The following is a 13,145-nucleotide window of genomic DNA, read 5'->3' as shown; positions in this document are numbered from 1 at the left end:
AAATAACCCTGTGACGAAGCGCGCCTCTCTTCTTTGGATCTTCTCTATCTCCTCTGTCAACCCGACCTGGTACGGATCCCACACTGATGAGCAATACTCAAGTATAGGTCGAACGAGTGTTTTGTAAGCCACCTCCTTTGTTGATGGACTACATTTTCTAAGGACTCTCCCTATGAATCTCAACCTCGCACCCGCCTTACCGACAATTAATTTTATATGATCATTCCACTTCAAATCGTTCCGTAAGCATACTCCCAGATATTTTACAGAAGTAACTGCTACCAGTGTTTGTTCTGCTATCATATAATCATACAATAAAGGTTCCTTCTTTCTATGTATTCCCAATACATTACATCTGTCTATGTTAAGGGTCAGTTGCCACTCCCTGCACCAAGTGCCTATCCGCTGCAGATCTTCCTGCACTTCGCTGTAATTTTCTAATGCTGCGACTTCTCTGTATACTACAACATCATCCGCGAAAAGCCGCTTGGAGCTTCCGACGCTATCTACTAGGTCATTTATATATATTGTGAAAAGCAATGGTCCAATAACACTCCCCTGTGGCACGCCAGAGGTTACTTTACACGCCAGAGGTTACTTAACGTCTGTAGACGTCTCTCCATTGAGAACAACATGCTGTGTTCTGTTTGCTAAAAACTCTTCAATCCAGCCACAAAGCTGGTGTGATATTCCGTAGGCTCTTACTTTGTTTATCAGGCGACAGTGCGGAACTGTATCTAACGCCTTCCGGAAGTCAAGGAAAATGGCATCTACCTGGGAGTCTGTATCTAATATTTTCTGGGTCTCATGAACAAATAAAGCGAGTTGGGTCTCACACGATCGCTGTTTCCGGAATCCATGTTGATTCCTGCAGAGTAGATTCTGGGTTTCCAGAAATGACATGATCCGCGAGGAAAAAAACATGCTCTAAAATTCTACAACAGATAGATGTCAGAGATATAGGCCTATAGTTTTGCGCATCTGCTCGACGACCCTTCTTGAAAACTGGGACTACCACACACCGCTGCCAACCAGCCAGGCAGCCACTTTGCGTGCACGAATCGCATGCCACTCATCTGACTGTCTGGGGCGTAAGATCTATGAAGCGATCGGTCACCCACGAGAGAGATCGCTGCGATCCAACTCTCGTGCGTGGAGCCCTTAAGGAACCACTATAACCTAATTATTAAATAAAAGTCTTTTTCGCTTAGCTCTGAGCGCTCATTATGCTCGTTAACAAGTGTGTTACTGAATAAACCAAATCGATATTTCGTTCCGAGATAAAGTGGACACGCTGTACTCTCACTGGCTGCCGGTCGTGCGCAGCGCGGCGTGTGCGCGAGCCGCGGTCGTGAGCAACTGCTCGGCCCGCCCGCTGCCCGCAAAAAACGAGCCACGCAGCGGCCGATTCCTCGAAAGTAGCGGCTCGCCGCGCGCCTCTCTCCCCGGTGATTTTCCCTGCGCCTTCGCAGAATGTCCGCCCTGTATGGGCGTGTTTTGTTTCCCCTGTCAAGAGTAGGTCACCACTCACCAGGAGCACTTCCTCAGACCAATGAACGTGGCAGAGAGCTTCGGTACTCAGCTACGACGGAAGCCTTTCCATCTGGAGTCATTCAAACATACACTGAGGTGACAAAAGTCATGGGATAGCGACGTGCAAATATATCTAGGGCGGTAGTACCGCATACACGGGTATAAAATGGCAGTGGATTGGCGGGGTGTCATTTGTACTCAGGTGATTAATGTCAAACGCTTTCCAACGTGTTAATGGCCGCACGCGGGAATTAACGGACTGTTGCCATTCGTCGAATACATGTTCCCAAAAAACGATGGAATTTTTATGGATGACTGTGCGCCTTGTAATCGGGCCACGGATCTGCAACTTTCATAGGGTGGTAAGACGCCGAGCAGATCACTGTTTTCGTCTACATGGACATCATTTTGAACATTTTTCAGGACAAATGTACAGTATGTAGCCGTGCTGAATTCGGGTCCCTTCGTGTCGTTGCTTCCAGAGAAGAATTACTGTTGTTTTAGTGACTGAAATTCTTCTGTGTATTATGCCGCGTAAAGGACTCGAGAACTGATCCTGACACAGCCAAAAGACTAATCACTAAGGTGCCTGTTCCTCCTAGAATCTACGGAGTACCCTCCATAAGGAGGGTTATCCGCTGAGGCCCATAGTGAACGGAATAGATTCACCTACGTATTATGTTGCGAAATATCTGGCACCTAAGTTACGCTGTCTTGTGGGACAAACAGACTCGTACGTGAAAGACTCTTCCCACTTCATACAACTGATTAGGGAACAGCGAATAAAGTCAGCAGACATTATGGTCAGTTTTGACATCAAGTCTCTCTTCACTAACGTACCTATTGAGGAGACTATACGCATTCTACAGGATCGGATCCCACCAGATATCTGCGATCTGGTGCGCTTATGCCTGTCATCTATGTACTTCACCTGGAGGGGAAAATATTACGAACAGTTAGATGGAGAGGCAATGTGTGAGAGGTGGCATGAGCCCCCTCTCATATTTCTATCTTACGATTTTGCTCTCTAATTGCATGCGGTGAAAAGTCTCTATTCCTTCACACACGGACTTCCCACGCAGCGTCTCTCGTCACCCGGGTGGTCCGGTGACAGGTGGGCTCTGCTGATCTTGAGAGGGTTAAGCCGACGGGTGTGAGGGAGTCGAGTGAATGCTTTCCAGGCCCCGACATTGTCAAAAGACACGCCCGCAGAGGCCCGAAGGAGCCGCTGGGCTAGAGATTCCGTTACTTCGCAGAAACTTAGCGAAAACACTTTCTGGCGGGCTACCAGTGAGGTGTGGGAATGACTTGTGTACCCAGGCAGTTGTGGCGGGCAAATTCCCGCGCTTTCTGCAAAATCGTAACTGTAATTGGCTTGCTCAGGGCATAGCTCCGTGACATAGCAAAATCAGTGCAGAAATTGGCGCCAAGAATCCCCATTGGTGGAATGGTAGTGCTTCGGCAATAGAGTGGAATTTTCCGCCGGTTTTCGAGTTGCTGATTGGAACGGTTAACCACGGCCACTGTCGTGGGGGCGGGGATGTTCTGCGTTCGGTTTTGTATGGGTGCTCTTGGGGGGTAGTCGGCTCTCGCCTTTCAGTCGGAGTAGGTTACAACATTGAGCTCTCGCTGCTCTGGACAGCCTGCCTTCCGTTGGCTGTCTAATATACTTTTATTTGATTGTAACTGTTTAACGAAGTTGCTGAAGTTTCGACTTCAACGTAACTTTCCGAGTACAGTTGGCAATTGAGCGTTCTGCGTACATGCGGACTATGTTGTCTGTCTTGGGCAGTTTGGCTAAAGTTGACTGTATCGGAGTTACTGTGTGACTTCGCTTATGAAAATCAATCACTGTACCGTCAGTGATTGTGTGGCGAGCCTTCTTCATCTCCCTCAGAGGCGCGTTTGTATTAATAGGAAGTCTTTAGTCTGGAACAACCAGACCAGGACAATTTGTTTCGGGCTATACTCGCGACATTATCATCACCACGACGGGACGTCGAAGCAACCAGCCATCGCTTCCAGTACGCCAGATCGTGTCCTTGCAGCTAAGAAGACAGCTTGGTAATGTACGTCCGCAGTACCGGCAAAGCAGGCATTTTTGCTAGGCGATTATCAGAGCTCAGCAGAGCGCGCCTGTTCGTCTTTTCTAACTTTGTTCTATCTTGGGTGTTCATTGTCTGGTTTCTCACTAATGTAGCAGCAATTAATGTTGGGTTAGCTGTGTGTCTCTCTTAAGATTTGAGTTGCAAGGAATTGGCTCCACATACCACTTCGTCATAAACGTCACAATCTAGTTTAGGGACAACTTCACCTTCACAGCGTTTATTTGAGTATCCAATTTGAGCCAGTTTGATGTAATGTAAACGTTTCATGTGTTTTTGTTTATTATTTTGTGTTTCGTCTTAATAAATCATATTGTTATTTTGGACAGAACTTTCATTCTGTTAATCGGTAGAGCAACCCTATCATTTCTCACTACGTTAATGAAACCTTCCTTTATTTAACTTATTTATCAAATTAAATTATTGCAAGTGCTAAACTCTTTTCTACTCCACTTGCAGGGTTGATTACAGTCAGTTCGCGTATCTTTTTAGTCCATGTGCAACAGCAAAAGTCGGAGTTAGAATAGGGGGGGCTTAGAGCATCATTTACATATGTAGATTCTAGAAGAATTTAGTGTTAAATACACTGCTAGCCCCGGCACCTCGCATGTGTTGCCCGCTCTCCCCTGTAGATGCGGACATCTTTATGGAAGCCTTTGAGCAAACGGCCCTAGCTTCTGCTCCGTTACGTCCCAATTGTTGGCTACGATATGTGGACGACACACTCGTTATCTGGCCTCACGGTGAAGCGGAATTGGGAAACTTCCTCTAGCACTTAAATAGCCTGCACCAAAATATAAAGTTCACACATGAGACTGAAAGCAATGGTACCTTGCCATTTCTGGATGTGGAAGTATACAGAGCTGCCGCCGGCCGCGGTGGTCTAGCGGTTCTGGCGCTGCAGTCCGGAACCGCGGGACTGCTACGGTCGCAGGTTCGAATCCTGCCTCGGGCATGGGTGTGTGTGATGTCCTTAGGTTAGTTAGGTTTAAGTAGTTCTAAGTTCTAGGGGACTTATGACCTAAGATGTTGAGTACCATAGTGCTCAGAGCCATTTGAACCATTTGAACAGAGCTGCCGAGGGTAAACTGGGACACAAAGTGTACCGAAAACCAACGCACACAAATCAGTACCTGCACGCGGAGAGCCACCACCACCCAGCTCAAAAGTATTCTGTTCTGCATACGTTATCTGCCCGAGCCTACCGGATAAGCGATGAAAATAACATCAAAGAAGAATTAAAGGAGCTACATCACACGTTTCGTGCCAACGGCTATGATGACAACATCATAAGAAAGGTAGTTAAAACCAAAGGGAGCAGAACACGAGGATAAGGCAAAGAAGAGAAGCTTCCACTGGTACATTTACCATTGTAAAAGGTGTCAGTGAACTGCTAGGCAACGTCCTCCGACGACGAGGTTTCAGACCGATTTTTCGAAGCAGTCACAGGATCCACGAAATGATAGGTTCCACCAAGGATGTATTCAACAATCTTAACACTGCAGTCGTTTACGAACTACGGTGTGAGTGCGGAGCTGCCTACATAGGAGAAACAGGGAGACCTGTCAGCTTACGAGTAGCAGAACACGAACGCTATGTACGATTACAACAACATAATAAATCGGCGATAGCGGAACACTAGCGTGACTGTGGACAACCAATCAGGTTCTAGGAAGCCCGAGTACTGGCGAAAGAATCGTGGATGCGAGAACGCAAAATACGGGAGACGATCGAAATTATTAAACAGCCTGACAACATCAACACAAAAGATGGCTACAAACTCCCGGCGGCCTGGCTGTCGGCCATCCCAGTCCAATGGGCCGCGAGCGGTCGCGGGGCAGAAGCTACACGGGACACGGACGTATCTGCCCAAACTGCTGCAAGGCACCTGTCAGTCCACTTCCGCGCACACCAGTAGGAAAACTTGCCGACCAGAAGCCGAACGCTGATTGGCGAACAGCTACCAATCGTTGACGACATGGACATCCACGAATAGACTCTTTCCTTCCAGCTTCCCTTACGCCATGACTAACCAATCATATTAGAGGGCCAATTAAAAATTTTACAACAGTGACATCAGACATCGATATTCTGTAATAAATAGACGCACCTATCCCCATGCAAAACCAGTCGTGCCCTGAAGAAGGTCGTTGCAATTCGTCCGAAACGTCGGTTTTAGTTTATTGTTGTTAGTTTTTAGCAATAATACCAAGAAGAATTTTAATCACTATGACACCGTCCGCGGAAGCCTACGTTCTTTTACTGTTGTGTTGTTTGTGCTGCACTTGTGATCCTTGCTCTACCGCATAATTCTGAAATAAATCAATTTCAGACAAAACTTTATTTAATATTTTACTCTTATTTTGATGCATACATTACATCCACAAAGTGTGTACAGTTACTTTTGAACCACCCTGTATGAGTAATACAGGGTGATTCAAAAAGAATACCACAACTTTAGGAATTTAAAACTCTGCAACGACAAAAGGCAGAGCTAAACACTATCTGTCGGCGAATTTAGGGAGCTATAAAGTTTCATTTAGATGTACATTTGTTCGCTTGAGGCGCTGTTGACTAGGCGTCAGCGTCAGTTGATGCTAAGATGGCGACCGCTCAACAGAAAGCTTTTTGTGTTATTGAGTACAGCAGAAGTGAATCGACGGCAGTTGTTCAGCGTGCATTTCGAAGTATGGTGTTAAACCTCCTGATAGGTGGTGTATTAAACGTTGGTATAACAGTTTACAGAGAATGGGTGTTTGTGCAAAGGGAAAAGTTCTGGATGGCCGAGAACAAGTGATGAAAATGTAGCACGCATCCAGCAAGCATTTGTTCGCAGCCCAGGAAAATCGACTCGCAGAGCTAGCAGAGAGCTGCAAATGCCACAATCAACTGTATGGAGAGTCCTACGAAAAAGATTAGTTATGAAACCTTATCGTCTGAAATTGGTTCAAGCACTGTCTGCAGCTGATAAGATTAAAAGAATCGATTTCTGTGATTTTATCCTTGCTCAAATGGAAACAGATGAATCTTTCGTTTCAAAGATTGTGTTTAGTGATGAAGCAACTTTCCACACTAACGGGAAAGTCAACCGTCACAATGTCTGTATACGGGGCACTGAGAATCCGCGGGAAACAACTCAGTATGAACGTGACTCGCCTAAGGTGAACGTTATCTGTGCCACTTCAGCCAATAAAGTTTTTGGTCCCTTTTTCTTCGAAGGTGCTACTGTAACTGGACTACAGTATCTGGAGATGTTAGAGAATTGGCTGTTCCCTCAGCTCGAACAAGAAGCACAACAATTCATATTGCAGCAGGATGGAGCGCCACCCCATTGGCACTTATCTGTCCGTAACTACCTGAACGTCAACTACCCGAGGCGATGGATCGGCCGCCAGGCAGCCCGTGACAGAGCACTTCATCACTGGCCTCCAAGAAGCCCTGATCTTACCCCCTGCGATTTTTTCTTATGGGGGTATGTTAAGGATATGGTGTTTCGGCCACCTCTCCCAGCCACCATTGATGATTTGAAACGAGAAATAACAGCAGCTATCCAAACTGTTACGCCTGATATGCTACAGAGAGTGTGGAACGAGTTGGAGTATCGGGTTGATATTGCTCGAGTGTCTGGAGGGGGCCATATTGAACATCTCTGAACTTGTTTTTGAGTGAAAGAAAACCTTTTTAAATACTCTTTGTAATGATGTATAACAAAAGGTTATATTATGTTTCTTTCATTAAATACACATTTTTGAAGTTGTGGTATTCTTTTTGAATCACCCTGTATACTGCCTACAGATGTGGACAGATATATTAGTCCGGAAGGGGTCAAAGAACATTTCCAAAGACTGTACAGACACAAACATCTGATGCCCCAAAAACAGCACAGCTGCTACAAAACTGTACGTCAGATCTAACAAATGAAAGTATCTCTATGTTGTCAGAACTAATATCAGAGAAATAAACTGAAGAAGTTGTAAAAAATTAGCCGAAGTGCAGGAGGCTAGGAGGAGACGGTATCCCTTATGGCCAGTTATTAAAAAATATTTTTTGGAAATAACGAGAAAGAAACAGCGAGGCGAACATGTATACTTCGAAAAAGATCCCAGAATTATCGTATTTATTCCCAAGCGACAGATCACACGAAGAATGACGGATTACAGTCCAATAACGTTACTGTCCACAGACTCGAAAATAATTTCTCGTGTCATAATGGCAAGACTGAAGCAAACCCTTCCAGACATCCTCCGACCGTAACAGACGAGTAGCGCACCTAACAAAACTACTATAGATGGAATTTGTTCCTTGTGAGATACGACCGTCTACTGATGGAAGCATCAGGAAGAAACACTAGGGTTAATTAACATAAATTTTGAGAAAGTCTTCGCTAAAGTCCGTCTTAGAGAAAGCCTTCGATAAAGTCAGCCATCAGTACCTACGGAATGTCCTACATCATGTCAGATTTCCACAAGCGACAGGATGTTTGCTGTTTCCAAACCAGTACCAAATGTTTTCCAAAGCACAAATCAATGGACATTTCACTGAAGTAATCCCAATCAAACGTTTTGTCAACAGTTTTGTCCCGTATCGATTATAATGTTTGTCATCTCTTTAGAACCACTAATCCGTACAGTCAGCACATCGAAACCAGGATTACATGCTGGTGCACAACGATTCCCTGTAAACGCCTACTCTAATGACGTTACCATTATAATTACAAAATCCCAAGACACCGTTAAATACCATAAACAAAGGGTGCTTATAAAGAAGCAGCAGGGACAACGCTAAAAACACAGCTCTTGATGCTAAATGAAAGCACTCATCCCATGCAACATCCCTTCACCGAATGTGCTGAAATGTTAGTGCCAGAAGTAAAATTAAGGAAAAACATAATCGAGTTACTTGACGTCAATTCCAAAGGAGTGGCAGTAAAAGTAAGAGGTGTCCCGCTAACGAATAATACAAGATAATTAAACATAATTCAGTGGACTGAACGTGTAAACATACTGGCTCCATCCAAAATTAGGTATGTGGCACAAATTATACCCATCGATAGAAAATGACTCGCACAATTAAAAAGTACATAGCTTGGTTTATTTGGAAAGTTATGTTGTTTCGGGTAACCAGGGATCAGCTGACGAAACCACTTTAAAAGGCAGGCTAGCCTTAATAGATTGTGAGCCAAAATGTACAGTCTTCATAGAAAAATCTCATAAATATCCTCTTTTACCAGTTACTCGGTAGGACTTACTGACGGCTGGGTGAGGCATCGTGGCAGAAAACAGAAATGAAAGGAGGGTATCACCAAATATAATTCGTACCTTGCGAACTGCAAGATATGTTTTACAGAAGACTCCCAATCTACGATTCCACAAGACAATGAAAATAATCGACAACATAGAGAAGAAAACTCCAGATAACAATATGAAAAAGAAAGAATTAAACTGTAAGACAGTCTGGTCCACTTTTGCAGACGAATCCTTAATTTCAAGGTTTCGCTCAGCAGCTTAAGTGTTTATAAATGATTTAATTCCGACAACTGTGCGTCGCTACAGAATAAAACTGACCAGTCAACTGTACTGCCAATATAACACTTCACCCAAACAGAACCAACAGTCCTGTCACAGAAAAAGCCACGTATAACACTATTATACGGGAAATTGTGCTTGTAGAACACGCGTCAGGAACGTATCTACTTTCGACAACTGTCATAAATGTTTGCCCTTTTCAGGATTTGACAGCGATGTATGACTAATGTATATGGAAATCAGACTGTTAGTTCCTTTTCCTAAGATTTTTCTAGCTGTTAGAAAGAAACGCAGCAAAAATGCAATAATACTGAATCTAGGACCTTTCTGAATCAAGTTCATTAAGTGGTTTGTCTAAAGCACTCAACATGACATGTGTCACACTACCCATATAGTCTTCGCATATCACAGTTATATTACAACAGATATGAACATACATTAGCAAAACACTCTAACATCACATATATCACGCTTTCCATATAGTCTTTCCATATACTGTTATATTACGACAAACTTTAAAGGCAAAAATTTTTATAAATTGGATGACATTGAAAAATAGTGTTACACTTGGTCTTTGGAATGGCTGACACTGCCATACACCGAACAGTAGGTTGCTCCAAAATTGCAGCTCAATGGAAAACGATAAAATTTAAATCAGAAAGTCTGCTATGAACAACTATTAACGAATTAAGCAGTAAGACAGTGATGAATATAGACGTCAAAGCGCTTCCAGCACCCAAGTCAAGGACACTCACATGGTTCACCTCGTATATTCTGTTATAAACTACCTCTTCAAGGAAAGGGGGAGAGTCTGTTTATGACTTCAGACAATGACTGAAGAACGAAATAAATCCTCAACAATAAAAGGGAAAGAGAAAAGTTCTAACCATTTACACAACTTATTTAAATGTTGTATTTGAAGTAAATGTAAAAAGTTTTGTAGTGCCCATTGCTGAATAGATTCTTAAAAAAAAAAAACTCGGTAATATCGGTCTGTGGTAATTGAGAAATCAACGGATCTTTGGTTCAGATCTTACTATGATCATTTTTCTGTTTTAATTTTTCATTCAGTTCTAATACCTACATAATTTAAATAAAAAATTCATCAAATGTTTGCTAATTAACATACATCCAACCATTATCTTTTATGAAAAATGCAAGACTTATTTTTTCTAATTACATGTTGCTCCCATCACAAATATAAATTCATAACCGTCGATGTTTCACAAAAGATTATTAATAAAATTTACTTAAATTAAAAAAGTATTTCAAATTTATTAACCGTCTTTTATTTAAAAAAATCGACACGAATTTATATTTGCAATGAAAAGTGGGATTTTTCGTGTGATATGTAATTAGAAGCAAGAGAACGTGCATTTTTCATAACAAATGATGAGTAGGAAGGGGTTAAATAACATGTATTTCATGGATCTTACATTTAAACGATGTAGGCATTCGAACTGAATGCACTGATTACCCAATTACCATTCTCCAACGCTATCGATTGGGCTATGCGTCCGTCCATCATGAAAAGTGCCTTAATGTTTCTCGAGCATTTTTTAAAGTTCTAGGGAATTGCTTTTGGGGATTGAGTTCTGAACTTCACATACAATTAATTTTAAAAAAATTAAAATTCTATAGCCTTATGGTCTCTTTGTGAGTCAGTTAAAGTAATAAACTAAAGTATATGCGAATCAACTGATATGTTGCAACGAGTGATGGGTAGCCCAAAGGTCAAACTGCATATTAGCCATCACCTACAGGTCATAATTTCCAAGCACTGATAACTTTTTCTTGCACTACCGTTCTAGCTTTTGGGGGTGTTTCAACCAGTTACGATTGTATTGGTTTTATCCCGTACAAGGGGAAATGAATACACAAATATTGCAAAGGAGAATGCAACTAGCACGTCCAGATTCGCTGATGTTTGATATTATGCAGAAGTGCCGTTTTTCACGAACTTAACTAAATTCCATTCCCAAGGATTTTCCGAATGTGTTGTGCATTCGCCACAACGAGTAATTAAAAGGACATTCATTGCGACTGATGACTGAATTGTTTTGTCAGAACGAAATCTTACACAAATTTCCAACGGACTCTGAAGAGGCATCTTGCGTAACACAGTAAACTATTCTTGTAATTTCATGAAAGGAACTTCAGAGAGGATTTTAACATTGGTCGCCGGTTGAACACACTTATACACTTATGAGAATAGAGGAATCTGGTCACTTCGCATATATTGTATTCTTTCTTGTTCCGCTCGAAAATAAAGCGTTAAAACGATCAGATGTACAACCAAGTGAAACCCTCTGTCATACACCTTATTACACAAAACCTAAGTCCAAACCCGTCTCAAGTTGTGTCAGAAACGTGCAACAGACCTCGTAGCGTAGAACTGATAGTATTTCATATTCATTTCCTTCGGAATCGTCGAATGTTCTCGAACACAAACGATTACAGCGTGAAAACTAAAAAAATTTCTGGAAAATATTAAGACTCCCACTCTAGACTCGAGGATAACAGCCACTCAGCGCTCAAAATGAGTTTACATTTGCAAACGCAACACTCGCGAAGGTGTAACTATTTATTGTTTTATTACATGTTAACAGCCACACCAGTTGTGCTGTCGAGTATATGTTGCAAGGTAATTGAATTTGAATACCTGTATCATGAATAATGTATCAGACGTCTGTTAACTCCATTTTCATATTCATGAAGCCGAAATGTTGGATAATTGGTAATATATTCACATAAAGTGTCCTGTCAAAAGAAGGGGCATGGTACGGGCAGGGGGGGGGGGGGATGCAGCCCGGGAGGTTTACTCCCATTACGAATAATTGCTCACTGGCTGTATTGGTAAACTGAAAAGCATACATTTAAGAGACATAAAGATCAATAAGGCGCTTCGTACAGACAAAAGAATGTGAAAATCTGTTCTATTTTTGGACTCGGGTGTCGTTTATGTCAATAAATTTCCGACGCAGCATACGTGCATAAAAGGAATGAAGGGAGAAGCTAGGCTGAGAGCGTAGGACGTACAGTCCTATAGAGATCTACAAATGGACTGTTTGGATAATTAACTCTCATGTTTTCAACTGTGAAACATTTGTAAAAATAAAAATAGTTTTAGAGTTGACTGAATAATGATTTTTTAACAAGTTAACGGATAAAATACGTAGCACAAGTCAGAGAATATTGCGCAGGACACGTTTGATCTTCAGGAAGGGAAGGTTGCGCGAGTAATCCTTCCTTTTCCGACTTTTCTGCTACAGCTCCTGTCAGATGAATGCTCGGTATGATTTCAGATTGATGTCAACAATAAAATACGTCCAGGCAAATGCTGAATGTATTGAAACTGAGAAGGAAAGGATCGTTTGCGGGCGACAGCTGTGAGGACTGAAAACAAAATTCATTTCGAAGAACATAAAACTATCGGGAAAAAGTGTCATATCATAATAAGTTTTAGCCCGCATCTCGTGGTCGTGCGGTAGCGTACTCGCTTCCCACGCCCGGGTTCCCGGGTTTGATTCCCGGCGGGGTCAGGGATTTTCTCTGCCTCGTGATGGCTGGGTGTTGTGTGCTGTCCTTAGGTTAGTTAGGTTTAAGTAGTTCTAAGTTCTAGGGGACTTATGACCACAGCAGTTGAGTCCCATAGTGCTCAGAGCCATTTGAACCATAATAAGTTTTAAGCATTTCTCATCGATTCTTCCCTCGTCGAGGGAGTCATGACATCTTTGGGAGTGTTATTCTTGGGGTGGGGCGGGGTGTATCAATATAAGAAAACAGCACACTAAAGTATGTTTTATCGTTCAAGATAATAAAGGGCTGTGTATATGTTGCGTTTGTTTTTCGTGAACAGTCTGCCAGACCGATTTAGGAACAATGCAACGATCTGTCAAATCATCCTAAAGTGTCAATTCTTCTCTTTTGTGTATGGCCTACTCAGCATTTATGTGACACTGCCCGCACGAGTGGCCGCGTG

This window comes from Schistocerca cancellata, chromosome 5, assembly GCF_023864275.1.
Source record: "Schistocerca cancellata isolate TAMUIC-IGC-003103 chromosome 5, iqSchCanc2.1, whole genome shotgun sequence".
Lineage (NCBI taxonomy): Eukaryota > Metazoa > Arthropoda > Insecta > Orthoptera > Acrididae > Schistocerca > Schistocerca cancellata.
The sequence above is the reverse complement of the archived record's forward strand: the minus strand, read 5'-3'. Positions refer to the sequence as shown.